Source organism: Suncus etruscus, chromosome 10 (genome assembly GCF_024139225.1).
Source record: "Suncus etruscus isolate mSunEtr1 chromosome 10, mSunEtr1.pri.cur, whole genome shotgun sequence".
Lineage (NCBI taxonomy): Eukaryota > Metazoa > Chordata > Mammalia > Eulipotyphla > Soricidae > Suncus > Suncus etruscus.
In genome coordinates this window covers 78,835,247-78,836,341 of record NC_064857.1, presented here as the reverse complement: position 1 = coordinate 78,836,341, position 1,095 = coordinate 78,835,247, and positions in this window count along the sequence as shown.

Here is a 1,095-nt window from a genome sequence, read left to right as displayed (position 1 = left end):
CGCGGCGGCTCAGTGTCACTCGCGGCGGCGGCGGCGGCGGCCCGGCGGCGGGTCAGGCGCGGCGGGCGTTGGGCCCCATGGCGGACCAGGCCCGCGCTGGGCTGGGCTCGGCGGAGCGCGCAAACAGCTTTGTTCCCTCAGGGGAGGCGGCGGCGGCGGCGGCGGAGGAGCGCCGGGGCCGAGCGAGGCAGGCGAGGCGGACGAGGCGAGCGAGGCGAGGGCGGGGCGCGCGCGGCAGGTTCAACTAGGCGGGTGGGTGGGGACGGCGCTGGCGCTGGCGCTGGCGGCGGCTCGGCTCGCTCCCTCCTCTCCCTCGCTCACTCAGGCTTTTCTTTTGTTTCCTGGCCTCCACCAACCCAGCCCCTCGGCGCGCGCCCGCCGGGAGCCACGCCCTCCGAGGGCCGCCTGCGCGCTCTGATTGGTCGCTTTTAACCTCCGACAGCCCGCCCTCGCTCTTTCGGAGTCCCACCCCTCTGCTCGGACTCCGCCCCCTGCTCCGGCTGAAAAGCTCGCTGATTGGGCAGCAGGGAAGAGCCGGCCCGCCTCCTTCCTCCTCTTCCCCAAGCTTTCTTCTTCTTCTTCTTCTTCTTCCGTCCTCTCCCCTCCCCCCCCCTCCCACCCACCCCTTTGCTTGCCCCAGCGGCGCACGGGGAGAGGCGCTCTGATTGTTCTCCGCCCACGTCACTCTCTGTGACGTACGCAGGTAGGGGCGGGGAAAAGGGGGAAAGGAGGCGGGACCCATCTAAGTGCCCAGGCGGGGAGGGGAGGGGAAAAAGAGGTTTCTGCGCAAGCGCACTGGGGTTTGCGCGCACACCTGCGCTCTTCTAAGTGGTGCTTCCGCCTCGGCCGCCGCCTTGGGGCCGGTTCTCCAGGCTGGGCTTTGTATGGCTGAGGGAGTTAGGGAAGCGGGCCGGGGTCCTGAGAGAAGTGGGTGTTCCCCGGGTTAGGAAAGAGACTCAGGGCCTGAGAAGGTCTTGGAGGGAGGAGCCTTGGGGGGGTGGCTTCCAGAACCGCGTGGCTGCCCGGCGGTCCCCGCTCCGCCCAGGGATGCTCCGCCCGGAGGAGGGCAGTTGCAGCAGCCTGGCCCGCCCACGG